Genomic DNA, 14,561 nt, shown 5'->3' on the forward strand with positions numbered 1-14,561 from the left:
TACTTCCCTTCTAGGACATTTTCTTGAATTATTTCTTGGATCACTTCTTCCATTCTGTTTTATCTATTCTCTCTTTCTGAAACTTCTACTGTTCAGATGTTGGGACCTCCTCTAATTGTCTTGTATTTTCATCTTTTCTGTTTTCCTTTTTTGCCTTTTTCTTCTACTTTCTGGTATATTTCCTCAAATCTATTTCCCAAATCCTCTACTGCAGTTTTCCTTTTCTGTTCTCATGTTTCTTTTTTATGATTTCCAAGAATGTTTTAAATTTTATATTATTTATCTTTTTATCTATACACACACATACATACACACAGGATGTATATATAAAATCATCCTGTGCTTGTTTCACGAATGCAATGTCTTTAAAAATCCCTTGGAAGATATTGGTAATTGTTTTAAAGTTATCATCTGCTTAGATAATCTGTATTTCTTCCAAGTGGCTTTTTTCTGCTTATTTGTTTCTGTCTCTAATATTCTTATCAGAATCTTTCACCAGAAATCTGCTGATATCTGGCTTTCTCTTTCTATTTTTAAGCGTGTGTCTTTAAAAAGCTGTTGCAAAGTTTTATTGCATGCATAGGGCTTGTGTGCGTCACTGTGAAGTGACCTAGCTGAGATTTTCACTGTGGAACTCTGGATATCATTCTGTTTAGTTTTTATTTTGTTGTTGTTGTTGTTTAGTTTTTAGTTTTTGTTTTCTTTGGCGTAGTCAGATTTCCCAGAGAAAAATCTTCCAACATCTTACCTGAGGGATATAAACGTAACTGCCAGTGTTCCAAGAACCAAGATAGGAAAGAAACTTGGAAATATCAACATGGAGTAGTAGTTTCTGCTTAAACTCTGGTCCAGTTGGTACCCCCTCCTTCCTCTGTGTCTACTGCCCCTCCCCCAATATCCAGAGAACAAATCTCAATTTTTTTCCTGGGGTGTGGAAGGTCCTGAACGCTTCTTAAACAGTCTTTGAAACATTCCTCTGGTTTTGGGAGAGCACTCACCCTTCAATGGAACCTGGTGCCTCTAAATCCTGAGATTTGGGAATTCTGTGATGGACATTGGATTAGTTCACTGTTCCTCCTGCCAACTTGGCATTCAACTTTGTTATGTCTAGTTAGTAATTCACCATTTCTCCTCTGCTTTTCAGTTTCCAAAATTTTGTCCTAATGGTCTCCAAACATTGTGCAGGTTTATTCCTTTTGTCACAAATATAATCCCTTTTCTGATATTTTCTGTTTTGGAAGGGAGCAGAAATAAAGGTTTGAGTTCAATCTGCAAGCTTTAAACACCATCTCCATCATCAATTTCTAAAGATAGAATTTTCCTTTCCTTATTTCCCTCAGCAAAATTACGGGGTTTTTTTCCCACAATGCTGCAGGTAAAGGAGAAATTTTTGTTTGACATTTTCCCCCAGTTAACTATTAATAGGTTTTCTTTTTATTTAAAAATTTCCTTAATTCTTTTAAGGCATTGCTGGGGGTTTTTTTGTTTTGCTCTTTTTTTTTTAGCTACTACAGTCTCAAATAAAAAAATGCAGTTTCAAAACTTGGGCAAAATTAGAAATTATTCAAACTCTTGGAATTTTAACATCTGTGGTAATTTGAAAATTATACCAACTTCTCCCAATATATATTTTTTATAATGGAGAGTTTTGCTCATCTGTGACCAAAGCACTAATAATGCAAGTAGTTCTGAAAAGTGATGATGATATTGAAAAGAAATTGATCTGCAATAGGATTTCTGTGTAAGGAAGTCCTGTCCATTAGTGAGACAACTTCCTACTCTAATTGACCAACAGACATGATGACTACAACTAACAAAATGGGAAGAAGCTGTATTTGTGTATTTTTTCTCTAATATTTTTAATGCTGTTCCCAGAGTATCTTTTTTGTTCAATGTTTAAAAGAAGACTAACGTGAAAATGATGCAGTAACTGGGTGTCAGCAAAAGGACCCAATTTTCCCAGGCATTGCTAAACAGCACAGTTCATTATCTTTGTTTTAGAGCTACTCCTGTTTTTATGGAGCACCACTTATCACATAATAATTATATGATGAACAAAGATTTCCTAAGAAGAGCCTCAGTATTGATAAATTCAAAGCACACTTTTCTAGCCCTGAAAACTCTTTGATCTAGTAGGATAATTGTTCTTAGAACTGAAATGCATAACCATTACATAATGAAGGAAAACATTTTGAGATTTTCTGGTCGATGGAATATGTTTCAATCTGTTGAACTCACCTTCAGTTGAAGTATTTGAATTCATAGGAATGGTAGATATTACCTCTCTTAGCATCCACAGAGTTAAAAATCTTTTATTAGGGACACTTCTATTGTAAACACACTCCGAGCATACAACGCTGAAAAAGACTATTAAGAAACAGAAAATTAAAAGGCAGACCTAAACACAAAGATTATCCACTTAAGGCTCTAAAGAGGGCTAGTGTGGGAGAAATCTGTGGGTATCACAGCCTCTGAGTCCCAGAGAAACCAGAAGGGGCCCAGAATTCCTCTCTTATAGTGTTAAGATCATTAAAAAAAAAAAAAAAGGTGGGGGGGGGGAGCCACAAGAGGCAAGAGTACAGAACCAGCACAATACCTAGCATAATACCCTCAAGGTCAAACCATGTTACCGCAAATAGCAGGATGACATTCTTTCTCATGGATGAAAATATTCCATTGTATACATATGACATCCTTATGCATTTATTTCCTTTATGCATTCATCAACTGACACACACTAAGGCTGTTTTATATCTTGGCTATTGTGAATAATACTGCAAAGAACGTGGAAGTGAAGATATCTTTTCCAGATTCTGTTTTCATTTCCTTTGGATGTATACCCAGAAGTGGGATTGCCAGATCATATGGTAGTTCTATTTTTAATTTAATCTTTGCCAAGACCAACGTCAAGGAGAGTTTCCCCTATGTTTTCTTCTAGGATTTTTATGGTTTCACATCTCCTGTTCAATCTTTAATTCATTTTGCATTGATTTTTGTGTATCTTGTAAGATAGGGGTCCAGTTTTATTCCTTTGCATGTGGCTGTCCAGTGATTCCATTACCATTTATTGAAGAAACTATCTTTTCCCCACTGCATATTCTTGGCTCCTTTGTTATAAATCAATTGACTATATATGCATAGGTTTATTTCTGGGCTCTCTATTCCACCCTGTTGATTTACGTGTCTGTTTATATGCTAATACTATGCTGTTTTGATTATGATAGCTTTGTAATGTAATTTGAAATCAGGAAGTGTGGTACCTCCAGCTTTGTTCTTTCTCAAGTTGCTTTGGCTATTTGGGGTCTTTTGTGGTTCCATACAAAATTTAAGATTGTTTGTTCTATTTCTGTAAAAAAGTTATTGCAATATTGATCAAGTCTGCATTCAATCAGTAGCTTGTTTTGGGTGGTATGGACATTTTAATAATATTAATCTTCCAATCAACGAGTACAGAATAGCCTTCCATTTGTGTCTCCTTCAATTTATTTTTATCAAAGTCTTGTAGTTGTCAGTGAATAGATCTTTTATTTCCTTGGTTAAATTTATTCCTTAGTATTTTATTCTTTTTGCTGCACTTGTAAATGGTATTTTTCTTAATTTCTTTTTCTGATAGTTCATTACTAGCGTGTAGAAATTCAACTGAATTTTGTTGATTTTGTATCTGAAACTTTACTGAATTCATTGATTAGTACTAACAGTTTTTTGGTGGAGTCTTTAGGGTTTTTTTATATATGAAATATTATGTCATCTGCTAACAGTTTTACATAAGTTTTACTTCTTCCTTTCTGATTTGTACGCCTTTTATTTCTTTTTCTTGCTTAAGTGCTCTGGCTAGGACTTCCAGTACTATGTTGAATAGAAGTGGTGAGAGTGGGCCTCCTTGTCTTGCTCCTGATCTTAGAGGATAAGCTTTTAGCTTTTTACCAATGAGTATGATATTAATTGTGGACTTGTCATGTATGCCTGTATTATGTTGTGGTATGTTCCCTCTGTATGCAGTTTGTTGAGAATTTTTATTATGAAAACATGTTGAATTTTGTCAAATGCTTTTTCTGTATCTATTGAGATGACTGTATGATTTTTATCCTTCATTCTATTAATATGGTATATAACATTGACAGGTTTGTGGAATTTGAACCATTCTTGCATCCCTGGAATAAATCTCATTTGATCATGGTGTATGATCCCTTTAATGTACTCTTGAATTCAGTTTGCTAATATTTTGCTGAGAATTTTTGCATCTCTGTTAAATATCAGGAATATTGGCCTGTACTTTTCTTTTCTTGTGGTGTCCTTGTCTGGCTTGGCATCAGGGTAATACTGGCCTCATAAAATGAGTTTGGAAATATTTCCCCCTCTTCTATTTTTTTGGAAGATTTTGAGAAGTATGGTATAAATTCTTCTTTAAATATTTGGTAGAATTCACCAGTGAAGCCATCTGGTCTTGGATTTTTCTTTGTTGGGAGAGGTTTTTGATTACTGATTCAATCTCCTTACCAGTAATTGATCTGTTCAGATTTTTCATTTCTTCATGATACAGTCTTGGTAGGTTTAATATCTCTAGGAATTTAGCCATTTATTCCAGGTTGTCCAATTTTTTTGCCTATTACTGTTCATTGTAGTCTCTTATGATCCTTTGTATTTGTTTGCTATCAGCTGCAATGTCTCCTCCTTTATTCCTGAATGTATTTATTTAAGTCCTCTCTCTTATTTTGTTTGTAAGTCTAGCTAAAGGTTTTTCTACTTAGCTTATCTTTTCAAAAAACCAGCTGTTAGTTTCATTGATCTTTTCTGTTGTCTTTTTAGTCTCTATTTCATTTAATTCCATTCTGATCTTTGTTATTTTCTTCCTTTTGCTAACTTTGGGCTTATGTCTTTCCTTTTTTTTCTAGTTCCTTGAGGTGTAAACTTAGATTGCCTATTGGATATCTTTCTTTTTCTTAATGTAGGTTTTTATCTCTATAAACTCTACTCTTAGAATTGCTTTCACTGCATCCCATAAGTTTGGGTATGTTGTATTTCCACTTTCATTTTTCTCAAGATATTTTTTAAATTTCTCTTTTGATTTCTTCTTGTCCCATTTGTTGTTCAATAGCTTGTTGTTTAAACTCCATGTATTTGTGATTTTTCCAGTTATCTTCTTGTAATTGATTTCTGTTTTCATACCATTTTGGTTGGAAAAGATACTTGATATGACTTCAGTCTTCTTAAATTTATTAAGACTTGTTGTGTGGCCTAACATATGATCTATCCTGGAGAATGTTCTATGTGAGTTTGAGAAGAATATATATTCAGCTGCTGTTGGATGGAATGTTCTGTAAATGTTAGATCCAACTAGTCTAATGTATAAGTCCAATGTTTCTTTATTGATTTCAAAATGTATTTCTAAAAGTACCTACCATGAGATACCACTTCAAACCTATTATGATGACTGTAGTCAAAAAGATGGACAATAATAAGTGTTGACAAATATGTGGAGAAATTGGAATCCTCATACACTGCTGGTGGGAACATAAATCTGTGCCACTGCTGTGGAAACAGTTTGGCAGTTCCACAAAAAGCCAAATGTAGAGTTACTATATGACTCAGCATTCTATTCTTAGGTATATATCCAAGAGAATTGAAAACAGATGTCTACACAAAAAGATCTACATGAATGTTTACAGCATCATTATTCACAATAGCCAAAAGTTAGAAACAACCTGAATGTCCACCAGTGGATGAATGGATAAATGTTCAGAATAAGCAAATCCGTAGAGACAGAATGTAGATTAGTGTTTGCCAAAAGCTGAGGGAAAGGAGAAATGGGGAGTGACTCAATGTGTACAGGGTTTCTCTTTGGGGTGATGAAAATATTTTGGAACTAGATAACAATGATGGTTTCACAACTTTGTGAATGTATTAACAGAATTAATTGTACACTTTAAAAAGGTGAATTTTGTAGTATATAAATTATATATCAATAAAAAATTTTTTAATTCTTTAAAAGTATAGGATGGATCCAGAATGAACAATGTGTAATTAGATTTTTTAAATCAGCTCTTATGACAAATCATAACATCTTCAGGGAATTCTCTAGAAATGTAATGGTAGGGGATATGGAATGCCGTCAGCTGCTTCAGAGCATAAAGCACAGTCATAAAAGTAATTGCTCAAAGTCCTTTTTTGTTTTGTTTTGTTAATTAGTGTCTCCTTCCTATACAGCAAGAAAACTTCATAATTGCAAGTTTTGAGTACGATTTATGATAAACATTAATACATAAAAAGATTCCAAATACTGCTGAATTAAGTAGCATTTAAAACCTGGAAAATATTTTAGATCAATTACAACTTACTAAACAACAAAATCAGCATGCTGTTCATGAAGCTTTCTCATAAACCAGAGTATAATTCAAAAATTTCTTTTGAGAACAGTAGAAGTACATCCTATCTATGTAAGCAACTTACCAAAAAAGGGCAAATGTAGGCAAATAGTCAAGAGATCTTACTTTCAAAGAACAATAAAGAAATGTAAATAATTTAATATATAATTTCATTGACTTTTAAAACTATTTTATTGTAAAAACAAATCATAAATACAGAATGCCTTTCCAAACAAATGTATAGCCTGATGAGTTAAGCCTTTTTGTAGCTACCACCCAGGTGAAGACATATGGCCCATTTAAATCACAATCCCCCCTTCTTTTCCTTCCCCCAAAGTAACTACTCTACTGACGTTTTATAGAGCTCATATAAATGTCCATTCCTAGAGACTAGAGTTTAACCTTACTCGTTTCCTTTTTAAGTTCATATTTTATGTCAGTTTTAACCTATACATTTCCCCTCCATCTCTCTATTGTTCTTATAATTTATCTGTTGAGGAAGCTGGGGCATTTGCCCTATAGAATATTCCACACTCTTGACTCTATGTATTGTATACTCATAGCACAGTTCCTCTACTCTCTGTATTTCCTGCAAATTGGCAGCTGAATCCAGAGACTTGATCAGGCTCAGGTTCAAATCCTTTGGCAAAACTATGTGGTGTTCTACACTTTCACCAGGAGGCATTTGTCTGATTGTCTCTCTTTTTGTGATCTTAGCTGCTGTTGACCCTCAATGCCTAGATCCATTCACTCATTGGCAGTTGCAAATCCATCATTTCTTTTTCATTTATTAGATAAAATGCTTTTATAAAGAGATGCTTTCCCTCTTCTACTATTTGGTTACCCAGTGGTACATTTTTTTTTTTTTGGAATTTTAGAATTTTATTTATTTTTTTATGCAGCAGGTTCTTATTAGTTACCCATTTTATAAATATTAGTGTACATATGTCAATCCCAATCTCCCAATTCATCCCACCACCACCACCACCCCCCGCCACTTTCCCCCCTCAGTGTCCATACGTTTGTTCTCTACATCTGTGTCTCTATTTCTGCCCCGCAAACCGGTTCATCTGTAACCCAGTGGTACATTTTGCACAGAGAAGCCAGGATAAACATTTGCTTCTTCCCCTCTAAATATTCGTTCAGCTATGATATTGTGCGGGTAGAGAGAAATGATTTTCCAACTCAAAAAGTTTTGATGTTCAAGGAAAAAAAATGTGATTCCATATTTTTATGAAAACAAAGATGTAGAGATATCATATTGTCATTAAGTAATTTTTCTCTAATTAATTAATTAATATTCTCATAATGAAGCACACACTTAAAGAAAAATGTCCATGTCACAAGGGTGCAGATCAATAAATTTTCGCAAAGGGTACATACCATTTTGGCAGCAACCAGATAAAAAAGCAGTACCCAGAACTGCCCCCTCACATCCCTTCCAGTCACAACTCTCCCCTAAGGATAACCTCTCATCCAGCAACAAATTGTCCCTGTTTTGATGCTTGATGGGTGGGCTCACACTGTATATGCTGTTTTGTGTCTGGGTTGTTTTGCTTATCATTATGCTTAAAACAGTCACTGTTCTGTTTATCTGATTATTCTGTTGATAGGATGTGTGGCTTCCAGTTCGGAATGGTTTTATGATGAACTCTTTAGTGCGTGCTTTTTGGGGAACACAGATGTGCATTTCTTTGGGCATCTATTGTCTTCATTTTTAAACATGACCAGATAGTTTCTCAGGAGGACTACTGAAATGCATAAATTTCTTTTATAGAATAAACCATCTGTTATTAATAAATAGCACTGTGCCACATTTAGTTTCAAAATTGTAGCTGCTGCTGCCAGCATCAGGGGCAACACCCCTTGCTAATCTCAGAGATGGTAGCAGTGCCTATAGTCACATCCAATAACTTGCCTTTGCTTGTCACAAAGAAAAAAAAATTGAAGAGACCGCTCAGCACTGGAGAGGAGTGTTGTCTGTTGTTTGCTGTTTAATGTCCTCCCAATGCTCTCTCTAGTCTGTCAAAGCAGTACTGGTTTACAACTCAGCAGCTACTTCAGAAGCTCTGCTTGGAAACCTGAATTACCTGGAAAGCTATTTTTGATTGATTTCTCTGGGGATTTATCACCCATTGTGGGTTAAATTGTATCCCCTCAAAATGCTTATGTTAAAGTCCTAACCCCTGTTATCTCAGGATGTAACCTTATTTGGAAATAGTGTCCTCGAAAATGTAATTAGTTAAGATGAGGTCATTAAGGTGGGCCCTGATCCAATATGACAGATGCCCTTATGAAAAGAGACATGCACACAGGGAGAACCCCATGTGAAAATGAAGACAAAGATCAGGGCGATGTGTCAACAAGCCAAGGAATGCCAAAGATTGACCACAAACCACCAGAAACTAGGAGAGAAACGTGGAACAGATCCTTCTCTCACATCTCTCAGAAGAAACCAACCCTGAAAAGACTTGATCTTAGACTTCCAGCCTCCAGACCTGTGAGACAATACATTTCTGTTGTTTAAGCCTCCCAGTGTCTGGTACTTGGCTACAGCAAGCTAATACATTACCCTTTCTGGCGTGGTACGTGGATCATTGCCTATTTGCCTGATCCTTCATTTGCTTTTAACTCAGGCTCAGCAATGGGCTCTTAAAGCTACGTAATCAAGTTATTCAACCTCCTGAACATCAGTGCCTTCATCTGTATAATTAGGATAATAATCACATCTACATTGTAGGTGTATTGTCAGAATTAAACAAAACCTGTATATAAAGAACTTCTTAAAATGTCTTGGAAGTGTAAGTTTTTCATAAATATTTACTATCACCATTATATACTAAGTCACAACCTCAATAAATTCCCAAAAGCAGAACTTGTATAAGCCTCATCCTCTGGAACACAGAAACATGCACAAAATAAATAAAAATAAAATTCTCCTTAATAAAAAAACACGAAGAAGGAAATAAAAACTGTAGTTACAGACTATTTGAAGATAAGGCAATCATGACATTAAATCTTAGGTATATAGACACAATATAGTTCTTGCATAAAAATGTAAAGCTTTAAGTGCTTTTATTTTTCATCAAGGAAAATTTTAAAGAATAAAATAAAGCGAGTGGCACAATGAACTAGAAAAAGCAACAAAGTCAACCTAAGAAAGCAAGATGAAGAAACTGATAATGACAAAAGCAGAAAAAAAAAAATAATAACAGTAACCAAAAATGTCATTCTGGGAGCTAAAAATTATAAAGCATGTTCTACATACCAAGCCCTGTGGTAAATGTTCTACCCAGATGGTCATTGAATTCTCAGTATTATGGGATAGGTGCTATGATTATTCCCATTTTACAGGTGAGGAGACTGAGGTTTTGAAAGGTAAGGTGACTTGCCCAAGGTCACAAAAGTGAGAGGCAAATTTTGCTCCAAGAAGTGACTACAGACCCCAAGTTCTTAATCACTGTAGACTACATGGTCTTCAGCCACGGTACAACTGGTCACATTCTAGAGAATGCCTTACTGCTGTTCATACACTGTTTCTACTGCATATCCTGTGCTTTTGAATTTAGTCATGTCTTATAACCCAACCCACAGCATCCCTGGCTACACACACACACACACACACACACACACACACACACACACACACACAGCTGACACTTGCTTGAACTCTCTCCATTAGACATGAATGACAAAACAAAGATGAACACTTTCTCATTCCTAGGCTGGACCTCTAAACAGTTGATGGATAACCGGACTTCCTACCATTCAAATATGGGAAGGTTCTCACTGCACAGCCCTCCTTGTGTCCACCTTGCCTATGGCCGTGTCCAGCCTCTGCTTCTTTGTGCGCATGTGTAGCTCTTGGAGCCCAACTCTGCTCACGCTTTGCTGCTGGTTCTCCTGTCTTATTCTGTCCTTCCAAAGACTTTTGAAATTTGCAGTTCATGGCTTCTTTTCCTTGCAAATGATTTAAAGTCAAGTTGAGAATAGATTTTTTTTTTTTTCACTTAAAATCCTCAAATAAGAACAAGTTCCAAGGACAGAATTTTTTAAAATGTCAATATTTGTAAATCTCTGGTCCCTATCAGTTTGGCAGACAGTGATTATTTTTTAAAAATTTAAATCTCCACTTTCATGTCATGCTCTCACAAAAACAAATGCAGTTAGCTGCGATATATCTTTATTCGACTACTGTATTTTTTTCAGATATGACAAAAGTAAATCTTTTTTTAAAAAATTTTTACGCAACATAAGCAGTCAGTTGGCATATACTAAGACAAGCCCCACAAGTAGAACAAAGGTAAATTGCAATTAGTTGTTTTGTAGGCATTGTGTTCAGAAAGCCCATTGTTTATTTCAGCTTTGCACATACTGTATAATGATATAGTGTATCTGGAACCATACACATTTAGAGGCTATAATTATAGCAATGCTACACTTTACTCCCTTATTTGCTAAGCTTAGCTGAAAACTGAAGCTAAATGGAATAAGAGTCTACTAATTTATTCTACAAATTTATTCCAATTAGAAATAAAATTCCAAAAACAATAACGCTTTTAAAAAGAAATGAAATTGCTGTATTTTTCATCTATTTAGAGTTTGACGTAGGTGGAAAGCAGAAAAATGGGATTTTTCATTGGATTTTTATTGCCATTCAAGGAAGCAGGTTGGGTTATGTCTTTTGGCTTCTATTAATGTGACTCTGTTATAATTAAAGATGGATGGACCTCAGTTTGGCTCTCTTTGCACATTTCATACCCTTTGTAAAAATGTTTTGGGTTCAGAGAAATTCAGAGTGTACTTTGTCCTAAACACTTTTTCTTTTTGTTTTTAAGTGGCTATGTAAACATTTACATCAGTTTCAGATTCATTTACACTTATCAAAACTTTTCACAGCATAACTCTGGATGGACTAAAATAAAACCAAACACTCTTACTTATAAAAGACACTGGATTCCAGAATCTCACTGCAGATTCTACCAGATACTTTCTCCTTAGAAGCACAAAATCACGTTTTGCCAAATATAATTGGATTAAAATATCCACTGGGCTTTCATTCCATCTGAAATTCTCTGTCCCATCTGAGCACTGGGGAGCTGCTGGGCCTACGACTTTCCATCCTACCTGATTCTTGGTTTCATGATAATTCCACAGTTGAAGCCCCGTGTACTCAAAACTCATCATCTTCCCTCCCAACCCCCCTTTTTTTTCCCTTTCAAGTCCATTTTCTTAGGAAGTGGCACAACCTGTAATCTCACCCAGAACCTGGAATCATCCTTGACCCTTACTTCTCCCTCACCTCCTGCCTTCCTACCAAATCCTGTTCATTTCACCTCCTAACTTTCTAATTTTTTTGTGTGCTTTAACTCCTTCAATCTATGCAACACTATTTCTTGTCCATATTTATGCAACAACCTCCTTAAACTAGTTGATCTTGAAACTGAGTAGGACCCTGTGGGGCTTCTGGGCACAAAAGCCTTTCTGTGTCCCCCATTTCTTGATTACAGGAAATAGGCTTCATTCAGCCTCCAAGACCTTTTCTGAGTTCCAACCAGCAGGTTGAAACTGTTGTTCATCAGGGAAGGGAGGGGATGCGGAGACAAGGGAGGAACAGTTTAAAAAAAAAAAAATAGTGCAACCTTGGGGGCAGGGTCCTGGTTCCCCCTCAAGGGATACACATAACAATATCTTTGAGCTGTTTGGCAGATACTGAAACCCCAACTAAGTGGGAGAAGTTAACGGTTGACAATGGTATGCTGCCCACAAGCAGGTAGACCCCACACCCGGTTGGAACCAGAAGGTTGATGATGCCGACTCCCACCTACCTCCCCACCAGCCAATCAGAAGAATGTCCATGAGCTGATCACGCCCTCTTTGAACCATTACTGTAAAACTCCTCTGGGTTGGGGAGGACCTGGTAAGGGATGGTGCATCCAGGGTGGTCATGGAAGCTCTGCATCTCATCCCTATACCTTGCCCTGGGCATCTCTTCCATTTGGCTGTTGCTGAGTTATATCCTATATAATACACTGATAATAATAAGTAGAGCAGTTTCCTGAGTTTTGTGAGCAGTTCTAGCAAAGTATTGAACCGGAGGAGGGGATCATGGGAGCCCCCAATTTATAGTTGGTCAGTTAGAAGTACGGGTGGCCCAGACTTGCAGTTGGCATCTGAAATGAGAGCCGTCTTGTGGGACTGAGCCCTTAACCTGTGGGGTCTGAATCAACTCCAGGTAGTTCGTGTCAGAATTGAGCTGAATTGTAAACCGCTCAGTTGGAATCTGGAAAGTTGGAGAATTGGTTGGGTGTAAGAAAAGAAAACCCATATGCTTGATGTCAGAAGTGTTGATAGTAAGAGACAGCTCAAATATCACCGTATCTTCCAATAGTCTTTATTAGAACTTCTGTTTTTAATTGTATCAAACAGCAATTTTCAGGAGCCAAACATGGCCTGAACACCCACTGTTACCATGGTATGTAGGGGAAGAAAATAGGTTTTGAGTCAGACAGATGTCAAATTTCACATACACTCTGTGGCAAGTCAACTTCAATGGGCCCTTTTCCTTATCTCATAGTGTTTGCATATACTAAAAGAGATATCTAGGAAAATAATAAGATATCCCCAGTTCTTCTTGTTAATAGCTGAAATTTCACAACTAAAGATTCATTTTTCAGGTTAACTTTTGACTTCTTCATAAAGTAAACATAATCCACTGAGTCCCTAGAAACTTCCTCCAAATAAATTTTTCAGATTGCTTTCTTCCAAGAGAGGGTAGTATAAAAGCACTAACTTCCTTGAAAAGAATGCAATCAATGAGGAGAATTAATGTAGAAAAGTGACCAAGTTTTCTTACTTCACAGCTTTGCCTGGAGGTGGTTATATTTGTAGCATCAACATGGTGACAAAGCATCTTCTCCCCAGCCTTAGCTTTTCACACTGTGGTAGTTTCCAGTTCACACAAAACCCAAAGGAATATAGAGGGAGCAAGCATAATGCCAACAAAATTATTTTCTGTATATACAGTATTCATAACTTTTTCAACAAAATTATATGTCTGGTGAATGGATTGTATTATATTGAACAGCTAAAGAATCTTAAGCACAGAGCTTAGGTTAATGGATTTTTAAAGAACTTAGAACTAGTTAGTGGCAAGGCAGGACTGGACTGGATCTCCTGTTTCTCTACTTCTGTGTCTCTATTTCTGCTTTGCAAATAAGATCCTCTATACCATTTTTCTAGATTCAACATATATGCATTAATATACGATATTTGCTTTTCTCTTTCTGACTTACTTCACTCTGTATGACAGTCTCTAGGTCCATCCACATCTCTACAGTTGACCCAGTTTTGTTCTTTTTTATGGCTGAGTAATATTTGGATCTCCTGTTTCTGATTCTAATAGCAATTTCAATTATTCTGCAGTTTTTTCATAAAAGAAGAAGAATATATTATTAAGTCCCTCATTCGTTCAAAATCTTCTGTAATCTAAAATGTACAAGCACCGTGGGAACTCAAAGATGAGTACAAGGTAGCATAAACTCTCAGCACGGCCAGCTCTGTAGAGTCTGAGGGAAAGGGCTCTTCCTTTCTGGATCACGGAGAACGGAGAAGCCTGGGCACGAACTGCAGAATGTGTTGGGTTAGTGATGGATCTGTCCAGAATTTTGTTTTCTGGGAAAACTGAGAAGCAAGACAATAACCCAGCTCAGAAGAGGTTAGGTTCTGGGGAGATTATTGCTGTTATCGAGTCCAGGGTCACTCTGCTTGCCGCATGACAGGCCAATAAATTGGGAGATGAGGTGCTGAGGCAAGGAATACGCCTTTATTCAGAAAGCCAGCAGACCAAGAAGATGGCGGACTAGTGTCTCCAAAATACCTCTGTCTGCCTCATAGCAGCCGCTTGGAGAGGAAGACAACGAGGATGACTGAGAATCCTAAAGGCTCAGCCACTGCTTCCTCCACAACCCAGACTTAGGCTACTGCCCTCACATGGAAACAGCGGGGAGCTCCTCAGCTTGCCAAGTCTCTGTTGCCCTTGGAGGGAGAGGCACTGTAAAGGACTGTCCCAGTGTAACCAAACAGGACCCCGTGCGTGGGGCCTTCGGGGCGGGAGAACAGACCTTCCCCCATATCCTATGCTTTAGCTCCTCTCTAAAGTACCTAGATAATAGTATTTCATGCACATTTCCTGAGTTG

At 36.7% G+C, this 14,561-nt stretch overlaps 1 pseudogene across 1 annotated transcript in view; it reads left to right on the forward strand.

Moving 5' to 3' along the window:
* The window catches only part of LOC309633761 (large ribosomal subunit protein uL16 pseudogene), a 33,037-nt pseudogene extending 18,679 nt beyond the window's left edge, over positions 1-14,358 (forward strand). Inside the window, exon 2 of the transcript in view lies at positions 1-14,358. This exon is cut by the window's left edge and continues 15,861 nt beyond it. The product of the transcript in view is annotated as a large ribosomal subunit protein uL16 pseudogene (transcript).
* The last annotated feature ends 203 nt before the right edge of the window (positions 14,359-14,561 follow it).

This window comes from Balaenoptera borealis, assembly GCF_965194805.1.
Source record: "Balaenoptera borealis genome assembly, chromosome: 8".
Taxonomy (NCBI): Eukaryota; Metazoa; Chordata; class Mammalia; order Artiodactyla; family Balaenopteridae; genus Balaenoptera; species Balaenoptera borealis.